This window comes from Pelodiscus sinensis, chromosome 8 (genome assembly GCF_049634645.1).
Source record: "Pelodiscus sinensis isolate JC-2024 chromosome 8, ASM4963464v1, whole genome shotgun sequence".
NCBI classification, from domain to species: domain Eukaryota; kingdom Metazoa; phylum Chordata; order Testudines; family Trionychidae; genus Pelodiscus; species Pelodiscus sinensis.
Window position 1 is genome coordinate 58,121,589 of NC_134718.1, and position 13,002 is coordinate 58,134,590.

The following is a 13,002-nucleotide window of genomic DNA, read 5'->3' on the forward strand; positions in this document are numbered from 1 at the left end:
GCTTTTTTCCAGCTTGTAGATAAGCCGGAGAAAAGCACCAGTCTGGACGCGATCCTCCGGAAAATAAGCTCTTTTCCGGAGGATCTCTTAAAAGTAGGAATAAGAGATCCTCCGGAAAAGAGCTTATTTTCCGGAGGATCGCGTCCAGACTGGCGCCTTTCTCCGGCTTATCTACAAGCCGGAAAAAAGCGGCAGCCATGTTAATGCAAATGCCGCGGGGGATATTTAAATCGCCCGCAGATTTGCCTATTCCAAAGTGCTACATTTGCATCCCTATTATGGAATAGGGGCCAATGTAGACACAGCCATTCTGTGTATATCTTCCTGAGTGCACCAACAAATCTGCAGAGTGGATTCATGGTTAATACCAACATACAGCTACAGCTGCTACAGCTTTTGCTACTGTTATTCAACTGAGTTCAGACTTTATCAGGGCCAGTTTAGTGCATAGGCACTATCCATACATCCTAAGGTCCCTGGTTCTGGAGTCTCGTGGTGTAATCAGAATCACAGATTTCATTTTTCTTTAAGTGTTTTTAGGCCTTATGTTGCAAAGAGAACTGTGAGAATGTGGCCGAAGAGTAACAGGTGCCTCTATGAGGGCACATTGATACCTATGTGATGATCGACCCTCCGGAGGTCAGTCTTACAGCATTTGATTTAGTGGGTCTAATGTAGACCCGCAAATTGAATGCTGAGGGTATCCCCCACCAGCCTCCGGAACTCCTCATTCTGTGGGGAGTAAGGGAAGCTGATGGGAGCATGTGTTCCCATTGGCCTCTCACAGTGTGGACACCAGGGTGGCTTGGCTCAAGTTAAGCTGAATTCAGCTGCTCATTTTGCATAGCTGGATGGCGTACCTTAAGCCAACCTGCCAGGTCTAACCAGGCCTGAGTGTGCAGAGAGCCTGAAAACACAGTGCTCAAAGACATGGACAGCTCTTTTCATCTTCACTCTAAAAGCAGCTGCCCCCTTCCAAGCAAGGGGTGAGACCTACCATGGGACACTATAGAAGCCTCATGTGGATTGTGCCTAGGGCCACAGATTGCCTTATTTTAGTTTTGGTCATTGTAGCTGTAATTGAGATGTAACTTCTTGCAAGCTATTGGTGTTACATTGATATAAAACAAGTGTGAATGATGGGAGTTTTACCATCAAAATGTTCTGGCTAGAGGAGGCTGCATCTATTCTCAATATTCTATGCCAGTATTGCCTGAAGTGCTGCCACTGATCAGCATCCAAACTGTGTCCATTGCCCACCCTATCCAAAAGTTTTTGTTTGTTTCAACTTACTCTGTTTACTGCAGATACAATACCTACTGTAAAATCATTGACTTAGCCGGCAAAAATATGTATTGTGTTTGGACTTATGTCTGTAGAAATGCGGGGGGCCTGATACTCTCCATCGCTGCCTGGTTCAAAACACACTCAAACCCAGCTCTTCCATATCCCAGGGGAGTGCTCTGTTGGCCAACCCTGTCTCTCTCTCTCTCCCAATTGCATTTAATCATTTATACAATGTGGAATAGTTCCAACTGGAGGAACTGAAAGAGAGTGATTCCACATAGACCAAAGGCTACAGCCCTCCTTGCCAAACCTCAACATGTTCACTAAAATGGAATTCCTGTTTTCCAGCCATACCTACTGGAATTTGTCATTTTGGCTTTAAGCATTTAATGATGCTTAGAAACTAAACAAACATAAATGATGCTGTAGTCTCCAATCTCCATTGATCATGGTGATAACACAGTAGTCCAGACTTCGTATAACTTATAGTTTGGGATTATAACATTAGTCAGTGCATTATTAGACATCCCACTGTAAAATGAGAACTTTATATTACACATTTTAATGAAGCTAGTTTCTAGAGGGGAAATATGGCATTTGCTCAGAAAGCTTTCATTATTTCTGCCCATTGAATTCACATTATCAAAATATGGCCAGTTAGATAAATATTTTTCATAAAACCCCAAAGAGTAAAAACAATATGTGCAATAAAATGCATAATGACAAGAACATTTCTGTGACAAGGGGCATGCAGTATGTCACCAAATAGCAACTTAGTAATGATGGAAATTATAATGAATGGCCCCTTTGAATTTACAGTTGATCAAAAGATAGTATGCACAGAAGAGTCGCAAAAAATCCTCAAGAAAGTAATATCTAGTCCATTTGGAATTTCTTCCCTACATGATAAAAAGCTTGCTGAGCTGTAGGATAGCTTTGCCTACCTCTTCTAACCATTTCCTGCTGGAAAGTATGAACTAGATGTGAGCTTGAGGATAAAGATGAAAAATTACCTGATCCCATTGGATGTCCTCTTTTGTTAGCCCTCCTATACGTGTACTTGTGTGATTGGACAAGCCAGGGGATAAAAACCAAGTAAGGTACTGTAATCAATCATTCTCTTTGGAAAATCATGGGAGACAGGAGAGCTTCCAGAAGACTGGAAAAGGGCAAATATAGTGCCCATCTATAAAAAAGGGAAACAAGAACAACCCAGGAAACTACAGACCAGTTAGTTTAACTTTATTGCCAGGGAAGATAATGGAGCAAGTAATTAAGGAAATCATCTGCAAACACTTGGAAGGTAGGGGAGGAGTCCTGTGGCACCTTATAGACTAATTGAAATGTTGGAGCATAAGCTTTCGTGGGCAAAGACCCACTTCGTCAGATGCATGTAGTGGAAATTTCCAGAGGCAGTTATAAATATGCAGGCCAGAATCAGGCTAGAGATGACGAGGTGGATCCCATCAAAGGATGAGGCCCACTTCTAATAGCTGATCTGGAGGTGTGAATACCAAGAGAGGAGAAGCTGCTTTTGTAGTTAGCAAGCCATTCACAGTCTTTGTTTAATCCTGAGCTGATTGTGTCAAACTTGAAGATGAACTGTAGCTCAGCAGTTTCTCTTTAAAGTCTGGTCTTTAAGTTTTTTTGCTGCAGGATGGCTACCTTTAGATCTGCAATTGTGTGTCCAGGGAGATTGAAGTGTTCCCCCTACAGGTTTTTGTATGTTGCCATTCCTAATATCTGATTTGTGTCCATTTATTTTTTTACGTAGGGACTATCCAGTTTGGCCAATGTATATAGCAGAGGTGCATTGTTGGCACATGTTGGCATATATTACATTAGTAGATGTGCAGGAGAATGAACCAGTGATGGTATAGCTGATCTGGTTAGGTCCTGTGATGGTGTTGCTCGTGTATATATGTGGGCAGAGTTGGCACCGAGGTTTGTTGCATGGATTGGTTCCTGAGTTAGAGTTATTATGGTGCGGTGTGTAGTTGCTGGTGAGAATATGCTTCAGGTTGGGGGGCTGTCTGTGGGCGAGGACTGGCCTGCCTCCCAAGGCCTGTGAAAGTGAGGGATCATTGTCCAGGATGGGTTGTAGATCACTAATGATGTATTGGAGAGGTTTTAGTTGAGGACTGTAGGTGATGGCCAGTATTGTGTTGGTGTCTTTCTTGGGTTTGTCCTGTAGCAGGAGGCTTCTGAGTACACGTCTGGCTCTGTTAATCTGTCTCCTCACTTCCTCGTGTGGGTATCATAGTTTACAGAATGCTTGTTGAAAATCTTGTAGGTGTAGGTCTCCGTCTGAGGGGGTTGAGCATATGTGGTTGTACCTCAGTGCTTGGCTGTAAACAATGGATCTTGTGGGATGGAAGCTGGAGGCATGCAGGTAAGCATAGTGGTTGATAGGCTTTCGGTATAGGACGGTGTTTATATGACCGTCACTTATTTGCACCGTGGTGTCTAGGAAATGGACCTCCCGTGTAGACTGGTCCATGCTGAAGTTGATGGTGGGGTGAAAGCTGTTGAAATCATGGTGAAATTCTTCCAGAGTCTCCTTCCCATGGGTCCAGATGATGAAGATGTCATCGATGTAGCGTAGGTAGAGAAGGGGCATAAGTGAACGAGAGCTGAGGAAGCGTTGTTCCAGGTCAGCCATAAAAATGTTGGCATGCTGTGGGGCCATGCGGGAACCCATAGCAGTGCCACTGGTCTGGAGATATATATTGTCACCAAATCTGTAATAGTTGTGTGTAAGGATAAAGTCGCAGAACTCAGCCACAGTTGTGCTGTGGCGTCATCAGTGATACTGTTCCTGATAACCTGTACTCCATCTGCATGTGGGATGTTTGTGTAGAGAGCCTCTACATCCATGGTGGCTAGGATGGTGTTTTCTGGAAGATCACCAATGCATTGTAGGTTTCTCAGGAAATCAGTAGTGTCACGGAGGTAACTGGGAGTGCTGGTGGCGTAGAGTCTAAGTAGAGAGTCCACATATCCAAACAGTCCTTCAGCGAGAGTGCTAATGCCCAAGATGATGGGGCGTCTGGGATTTCCAGGTTTGTGGATCTTGGGTAATAGATAGAACAACCCTGGTCGGGGTTCTAAGGATGTGTTGATTTGTTCCTGTGCTTGTGTGGGGAGTGTCCTGAGCAGATGGTACTACTTGGAAGGTAGTAAGGTGACAGGGAACAGCCAGTATGGATTTGTAAAGAACAAATCATATCAAACCAATCTGATAGTGTTCTTTGATAGGATAACAAGTCTTGTGGATAAGAGAGAAGTGGTGGATGTAGTATACCTAGATTTTAGTAAGGCATTTGATACAGTCTCGCATGATATTCTTATCAATAAACTAAGCAAATACAACTTAGATGGGGCTACTATAAGGTGGATGCATAACTGGCTTGATAACCGTACTCAGAGAGTAGTTATTAATGGTTCTCAATACTGCAGGAAAGGTATAACAAGTGGTGTTCCGCAGGGGTCTGTTTTGGGACTGGCTCTGTTCAATATCTTTGTCAATGATTTAGATATTGGCATAGAAAGTACACTTATTAAGTTTGCAGATGTTACCAAGCTGGGAGGGGTTGCAACTACTTTGGAGGATAGGGGCATAATTCAAAATGATCTGGACAAATTGGAGAAATGGTCTGAGGTAAACAGGACGAAGTTTAATAAAGACAAATGCAAAGTGCTCCACTTAGGAAGGAACAAGCAGTTTCACGCATACAAAATGGGAAGCGACTGTCTAGGATGGAGTATGGCAGAAAGGAATCTAGGGGTTATAGTGGACCACAAGCTAAATATGAGTCAACGGTGTAATACTGTTGCAAAAAAAGCAAACATGATTCTGGGATGCATTAAGAGGTGTTTTGTGAGCAAGACACGAGAAGTCATTCTTCCGCTCTACTCTGCACCGATTAGGCCTCAGTTGAAGTATTATGTCCAGTTCTGGGCACCGCATTTCAGGAAAGATGTGGAGAAATTGGAGAGGGTCCACAGAAGAGCAACAAGAATGGTTAAAGATCTAGAGAACATGACCTATGAAGGAAGGCTGAAAGAATTGGGTTTGTTTAGTTTAGAAAAGAGAAGATTGAGGGGGGACATGATAGCAGTTTTCATGCTATTGAGGGGGTTGTCACGAGGAGGAGGGAGAAAACTTGTTCATCTTGGCCTCTGAGGATAGAACAAGAAGAAATGGGCTTAAACTGCAGCAAGGGAGGTTTAGGTTGGATATTAGGAAAAAGTTCCTAACTGTCAGGGTGGACAAACACTGGAATAAGTTGTCCAGGGAGGTTGTGGAATCTCCATCTCTGGAGATATTTAAGAGTAGGTTAGATAAATGTCTATCAGGGATGGTCTAGTCAGTACTTGGTCCTGCCATGAGGGCAGGGGACTGGACTCAATGACCTCTCGAGGTCCCTTCCAGTCCTAGTATTCTATGATTCTATGACTCTCCCATTGCTCCTAGTTGAAAAGTGTAGGCCTTCCAACTCATACAGTAGAGGTGCAGTCCAGTGTTTTGAGGACAGACCAGGGACTCAAGAACTCCCAAAATTCAATCGCAGCTCTGCCAATGAGGGGGAAATCCTCATAAGTATTTAGGAACATAATTTCCATTAATTTTACTGGGAGTCAGTCACCTAAACACCTTTGAGGACTAAAATTGAGTGAGTTGCTATATATCTGTCTATCTTCATAAAGTGGTTTCATATACCCTTTACTTTCTCTGAATTGACCAAGTCCAAGTACATGCTGTCAGTGCTGTTCCTCACTCTGGCATTCCGAGTGCAGAAAATGGGGCCTGCAAGAGACCTTAAACTTGACTGTATAAGATCTGCTTACAAAACCTCTCCAGAGTCACAGATTCACTGACTTTGGGAGGGAGTTGCCATCACCAAGTGGAACAAAAGAAAACTCCGTTCTTTTTTAAACCAGGAAGAAAGCACTTAGACTTCCTTCCCCTGGGGTACCCCAAGCTCCTCTACCACAAGAGAGCTTGAAAAAATAAATAAAAGACAAACAGTATCTCTGATAGCTGACTTCTCAGGGTAGGCAGACACACTGTTTCCAGGGAACAAGAATCAAATCATTGCCTTTAAAAAGTTGATTTTATTAACAAAACAAAAATATATACTTGATAAAACATACTTGGTTGCTAGGTGTTACAGAGCAACTGAGTAAAACAATTTAAAACACAGAGAACATCTCTGGGTATGCTCTTAGACAGTGAATGGGGGAGGGAAGACAGATTCACACAGAGACGTTTAACTAAATGCAAACAAAGAAAAATGCCCTGATCGTGACTAAATACACACTTTCCCTTTATTTACTTACAATCCCATTCCTGGTTCAGTCCACTTCCATTCCCCAAATTCTTTGGAGACATGGTAGTCCTGCCTGGGTTTAAATTATGCTGTTTTCCAACAACTCCTGTCTTAACTAATTCCCACAAAGAAAGCAGGCAGGGCGTCTTATACAATTCAAATTTCAGCACTGTATACCATTAGTTCTTCTCGCCCCCTGCCAACACCCTTACTATCTATCTGAGTTTAAACCTTTAATCATCTGTGCTGGCCAACACTCCTATCCATCATACATGAGCTATATGAAAGTTTTCTTCATTGGAGAGCTATCATTGAATCACAGAATATTAGAACTGGAAGGGATCTCGAAAGATCATCAAGACTAGTTCCCTGCCCTCATGGCAGGACCAAGCACCATCTAGATCAGCCCTGATAGATGTCTAATTTGCTCTTAAATATCTCCAATGATGCAGATTCACAACCTCCCTAGGCAATTTATTCCACTGTTTGTTTAACCATCCTGACAGCTAGGAAATGTTTCCTAATGTCCAATCTAAACTTCCCTTGCTGTAATAAATAAATATATGGGTTATAATTCACCCCCCTCAGAGCCTGATACTTTGCTGCTTATATCTGAGATTATGGCTTCTGCTTAGCAATTCTCACTAGACTGTTTTTCATTCACTGGATCTATATAAATATGGATCCCATTTTTCCATTCCTTTCCATTGGCAGAGTAGAGCCCACTTTTTTTAGCATGGAGAGAGTGAGACCATTTTTTAAAAAGCTATGCAGATTTGACTTACCTTCAGGATAGCTTTAATTGGCTTAATTTCCAGTAGGGCCTGTGCTCTCCCCCTTCTGTAGAGGAACCATATGGAACCCATAGTACACAGAACCTAACAGGAGCCCTTGATGAAACGGTGAATTTTAGTCTTAATTTGTAATAAAAGTCATTGTTTAGTCTTAATTTGTAATAAAAGTCATTGTTTTCAGGTTGACAAAGAACATATATCCAAGTTATCTGATCAGCTTCTTTCTTCCTTGTGTGATCCCAAACCATGTGCTGCTGCTCATTTTCAAGTACACCGTGAAGGTATCTCATAGTTTCCTTAATAAGCAAGACAGGCATCTAATCTAGTCCCCTGTGATATGACTGGAATAGCAATATTTAGGACAGCACCTGTGGCCTCACTGAGCTGTGAAATGAATCAGGCATGGATAACAGCTTTTCTATCATCCTGGCGTGAGTCAAAAATACTTGGTCCCACATCACTCTGACAGTCATAATTTATTCTTTTCGAGTTTGGGAGAAAAGGTTCACTGAACAGTTAGCATTCTATTAGGAATTATAACACAGCCACCAAATATTCAGAGTCCAGAATATTAAACTTCCCGTTCCAGATGCTGCTTCTGCAGAAAGGGAGAAAAGAAACTTTGAAGTTAAACCTTTAGGGAATTGAGAAAGTTGTTTCCATATCATTGCTCTTTTATAACAGTTGCTGAAAAATGCTATTCTAGCTTAATTTTAGTACTTCAGTATCCTATGTCACTTGCTAATTCTGTCAAACAGAAGTTGCTGGAATTCACACCTGTACTTAAAGTGAATAATTCAGCCGGTCTACTTAAAGTGGATTTGATCAAAACTACCCTTATGTTAATGATTAAAACTGAGGGGGTCTTTTGTTGAATTTGCCCTATGGAAATTCAAAGCCTGGCCCTGTCCTGCTTTTACCTTTAACAAGTTTAAAAAAGTTTTCTTGCATTGTCTGTGGATGTGTGATGTTTTAATAGCTCTTTTTATCTTGTAAGGCCTGATATTAGAAGTGGGTAAATGAAGGGGAAATAAGACGACTGCACTGAGAGAACAGTGAGATTAGGAAAAAGTGGACTTCGTAATACAATTATGGATTCCAGAAACACAGAAAATGATCAAGAGAAGCAGCAACTTCAAGGGAATAATAAGAAACCAAGAAGACGAATCAAGTTAGCATTCTGAAGCGTTACCATGTTAACGGAAATCAGTTGAAGCCACTGACAATGCTAAAAAGGCACTGCTAGAAATTAAGCCAATTAAAGATTTTCTGGAGGTAAGTAAATTTGATAAATTAGCAGAACTTTCTAAAAAAATGTCCTAAACAAGTTGTAGCGGTTTCCCGCTCGCCACAGCGCCACCTGCCGTCGAGTTGGGGAATTAGCACTGCTGGCAGGTGGCCAGATCCCTTTCAGGACACTGCCCTCCGGCAATGTCCACAACAGCCTGAGCTTTCCCCCCCTTCCGGGGGCAGTTTGTGATAGGCCGGTAGGCCTTCAGGAGGCGGTTCCTCCACCTCCAGCACAGGGAGAGATGTGCCTGCCTCCCTGCGTTACCGCGCCTTAAACTAGTCCAGGCGGGCAAGTCTCGTCCCGGCCTTCCTTCAGGTCCAGGCCGCAGAGGAATAAGCCCACCACTTGTCAGTCTATTAGGTTTGGTCTTCTGGCAGGGCGGCCCACAAATACAGCCAGCCAAACCCAGGCCCTAACTCCGGGTGGGCGGCAAATGGCGGCCAGGCCCTGACGCCAGGCGTGGCCGCACCCAAACACCAGTTGGTAGAAGCTCCTCCTTCAGGAGCGCGCCCGGGAGGGCACCGGCAGCAGCAGCGGAGAGGGGGAGACTGCCACCCGGTTAGGAGCGGCAAGGGGGGGCCGCAGGCCCACCCACCTCACTGCGCCCCGGCCCAGGGGCCCTGATGGCAGCAGTGCAGCTGCGACTGGCTCAGCAGGGCTCCGGCCCGTAACTTGCTGGCCGCGGGCGGCTCTCCGCCCGGACTACCCCCTGGGCCACTCTCGTCTCCCCCTTCACAGGTACCTGTAGCTACAGCAAGTTCTTCGGGGAGCCAAGGCCGGTGTTGTCCCATCAGGGTCCGGGCGGCCCAATCCAGGGGTCAAGGGGTTGGAGCTCTACAGCATCCCGTGGGCTCGTCCGGCCCCGGCGTTCCAGTACCCATCGGGGTTCCAGCCAGTCCCCCGGCTCGGGCCCGTTCTCTGGGTCCTGGGAGGTTCTGCTGGCTGGCTCGGCCCAGCCTCCATAGCCCTGGCAGGGACGCCTTGGCTGGCCTCCGGGGAGGCAGCTGAAGGGCGGCCTAGCCCCGGTCCTAGTCTCCCCAGGCGGGACCTCGGGACAGGCCTCAGTCTCCTTCAGAGGCTGGGCCCTGACTGAGTTCCCTGGCAGCCTTCTTATAGCCCTAGCCCTGCCCTTTGACTTCCGGTCAGGTGAGGGGGCGGGGCTAGGCTGGGCCCAAAATGGCTCCCGGAGGGATTCCTCCGCCTCCGGCTCAGTGGGGGGCCACTCTACCCCACTACACAAGTATAGTCATAGGGTGATGGTAGTCTGACAAAAAAATTAGCAGCAGCAAAACACACACATTTACAAGAGTTATCATTCAAACAGCTATGGACAGTGGTAGAAATGGGATACAGTGAACGTTATGCATATAACCTTATTTTTCAAACACTATATGCAATGCAGCTGAAATGCCTATTACGCTAGATATTTCATTTATACTACTATACTTTGATTATCCACAATAGAAACTGACTTGGTTTTTGGCTCAGTTGAAAAGTGCAGCATAGGCATACCTGACGTCACTTTTAGTGGTCACTTAATAGAGAATGAATCTTTGCTGATTAGGGCCTGATCCAAATCCCAATGAAACCTATAAAAAGATTTCTACTGAAGACTTGATCCAGTACCATTTGAAGTCAGAATGAGAGATAATAGCTCAGAAATACCTTTCTACCTATATAAACTTTTAATATTTATATTTTTAAATATACTTGCAAATGGCCATCCCACTATGGAAGAATCAGCAGAAAGGAGGGAAGATTTCAGAGCAAATATACATGGAGTTCTGTTACCCACTTTTAGCTCTATTTGTTACATATAAGTCCATTTGTTCCACCTAAGACTCAGTCCCTTCCACACCTTCCAGAGCCCAGCCCCTACTGTGGCCATAGGTTCCTGCCCCAGACTAGGGCCCCCAGCCACCCCAGACCTGGAGCACCAAGCAGTGAGACCTCAGCTCTGCCCCCAGGTCTGGAGCACTGGGTGGGCTAGGCAGCATCTCCCCAGCCTCACCTGGCCTGACCTCCAGCCTGCATGCCCAGCACTGCTGAAACCCCCCTCCAGTGCCAGCCACAGCACTGGGCAGGTGGTGTGGCCGGAGCAGCCCCAGCACTGGGCGGATGGGTGGTGTGCGTGGCATGGCTCCACGCCTGCCTTCCCCAGCCTCTGGCAGGGAACAACTGACAGGCGGGGGCCTGGAAGTGGAGCATGGTGGGGACATATCAGGCAGTTTGGGAAGGCAGAGCCTTCCTGTGCCTACAGTACCCACTGCCTATGACATTTGATGATGCTAAAGTTACTAGCAAGCTGTAAAGAGAGGAGTAATATACTTCTAATCTTGTGAATTTCAAAGTGATTTGAAATCTGTAAAAAAAAGTCCCTGGAATAGGTATGCAAAGGATAACTTAAGAAGTGAAAAGAGAGATCTATTGAGTCTTGCAATGTTTACATATGCTTGTAAGCCCACATATGTACAATTTTTCTATAACTTTTGGAAAAGTTGCTTAAAAATTAATCATTTAAATAATTTTGAAGCTATCAACGTCCTTGATATCGCTTTGTATGCCTTTAACAATCCAGGGAAGGTCTTTGAGCCATAAACTGGGGGGAGGGAAAATAGTTATAGAACTGATCAATGGTCCAAGAAGAAGGGTTAGAAGATGGGCACACTTTACTTATTTCTAACAGGATTTAATAAAAAGCAGTTACAGGCAGTCCCCGGGTTACGTACAAGATAGGGACTGTAGGTTTGTTCTTAAGTTGAATCTGTATGTAAGTCGGAACTGGCATCCAGATTCAGCCGCTGCTGAAACTGATCAGTTTCAACAGTGGCTGAATCTGGACGCCAGTTCTGACTTACATACAGATTCAACTTAAGAACCTCAGGCATCCCCAAGTCAGCTGCTGCTGAAACTGATCAGCGGCTGATTCCAGGAAGCCCGGGGCAGGGGCTTCCTGTAGTCAGCCACTGGTCATTTTCAGCAGCTGCTGACTTGGGGACACCTGGGGCAGAGCAGCTGGGGTGCTGCTGGGTTGGTCCAGTGGCGCCTAGAGCGGCGCTATGGGACCAACCGGCATCGCCCCAGCTGCTGTACCACAGGCGTCCGGAGCAAAGCCGCGGAGCACAGGGGCAGCGGGACAGCCCAGACGCGCTGTGGTTATCCTGCTGCACTCGGGCTCCGTGGCTTTGCTCTGCTTTGCTCCCCGTCCCTCTGGTCTGCAGACCAGGGGGACGGGGAGCAAAGCGGCGGAACACGTGGGCAGCGGGACAGCCCAGACGCGCCGTGGCTATCCTGCTGCCCTCGGGCTCCGCGGCTTTGCTCTGCTCTGCTCCCCCTCCCCCTCCCCTCTGCTCTGCTCCCCCTCCCCCTGGTCTGGGCTGTCAGCTGGCCGCATGCTCCGCGGCTTTGCTCTGCTCTGCTCCCCGTCCCCCTGGTCTGCAGACCAGGGGGACGGGGAGCAGAGCAGAGCAGAGCAAAGCAGCGGAACACGCGGCCAGCTGACAGCCGAGACGCGTCTGGGCTGTCCGCTGCCCGCGTGTTCCGCCGCTTTGCTTCCTCTCCCTGGTCTGCTGGAGACCAGGGAGAGGAAGGGCCCCGTTCATAACTGCGGATCCGACATAAGTCGGATCCGCGTAACTCGGGGACTGTCTGTACTTAACTCCCTTGTATACAATGTAGATCAGTCTGAGCTGCAGTCAGTATCTTCCCTGATTGCAAAGAAGGAAAAAGTTAGTGATCTCTATGGTTTCCTGAAGCCTAAGTACTGGATACACCAGGCAGTCGTTTCTTTAGTCACAGAGTTGAGAAAATAAAAGCAAAGGGAAAAACCTAAAACTTAAACTGTAACGAGATAGATCATTACACAGGATAAGGTCTCACTCTATGCTATCACAAGTAGAGGAGAATTATGCTATTTAAAGTTTAGTTCAACTGTCCACTTACATTTCATAGCATTAATTGGTTACTTTAATGCATAAAAGGTTTGCTCCCTTCTCCCGCCCACTATAAATACGGTCTATTTTAAATAGATCATTAAAACCAGGAGTATTGATTATATTGATAGAATATGCAACAAGTAAAAATGTATTTCCATGGCATTGGTCTAGCAGAACAGAATTAGGAGTAGAAGATTTATGTGTTAGATTTATGGCTGAGTTAGAGTCTGAGCCAAAACCCAATAAAGTCAATGGAAAGAGTCCCATCCATTTAAATGAGTTTTGGCTCAAACCCTACACAATTAGACTTACATGCACCACATTACTAGCTGAAGTGCATGGCAGTGTTCCTCAAAAAGAAC

At 45.5% G+C, this 13,002-nt stretch overlaps 1 long non-coding RNA gene across 1 annotated transcript in view; it reads right to left on the minus strand.

Annotated features, from left to right (window-relative positions):
• The window catches only part of LOC142830512 (uncharacterized), a 48,549-nt gene that overhangs the window by 17,670 nt on the left and 17,877 nt on the right, over positions 1–13,002 (minus strand). The window lies entirely within an intron of this gene.